Raw genomic sequence first — 894 nt, forward strand, 5'->3', positions numbered from 1 at the left:
GGCTTAATTACTATTTTAATCTCTAAATTTAGGAGAATGATTTTTTTAATCCTGAATTTTGACAAATTATCTTGTTTAGTCTCCGACATAATAAATTAATACTTTCTGATGATTTTTAACATTTGTTAGTGGTTTTTTAGTACTTTGTAATAATTTTAAAATGTAAATTAAAGCAATTAAAAAATAAAAATTAATTTATAGCAGTTAAAAATCACCGAGAAATATCAATTTATGATGTCAGACATTAAAATGATCATTTTTTAACAAAAGATTTTAAATTTTAGGGACTAATAGCTACCAAATTCAAGTACTAAAAAACTAATTAAATATATTTATAATACATAAAACGTTGTGTATCCATTTATGCTATCAGGGGATTCTCTTCCTATGTAGTTTGCTCAGTATCTCCAATCAATGAGATTCAACTGTTACATCCTTTATGCAAATTCTCTAAACAACGACCCACTCACTCTTTGTACAAACCACTGCTTAAAATTCTTCACTGTTGCTTTTATTTCACGTCCTCTTTCTCAAATTAACGAGTCTTTTAAGATCATGCATTTCTTCAAGTACATGTTCTATAAATTTTCAACAGAATAATAAACCATTTTCCAGAAAAAAAAAATGTTTATATATTCTAACCTGATTAGTTCAAAGGAAATAATGGAGTGGATGAACATGTAAAGCAATTTATTTATTTTTATGCAAGCATTGCATGTGAAATAATTGTATGTATAGGCCTACCAAATTTAATTTTTTATTGTTGAATAAATAATAATTCATACAACTTATGCATTCTTGCTATGTTGAATATTGCACATTTGATTGGCTTCAGTTACACGGCAACATTGATCTAGATAGCGGTTCCAATTTTATCTTGTAATTAAAGATTTT

This window comes from Glycine soja, chromosome 20, assembly GCF_004193775.1.
Source record: "Glycine soja cultivar W05 chromosome 20, ASM419377v2, whole genome shotgun sequence".
Lineage (NCBI taxonomy): Eukaryota > Viridiplantae > Streptophyta > Magnoliopsida > Fabales > Fabaceae > Glycine > Glycine soja.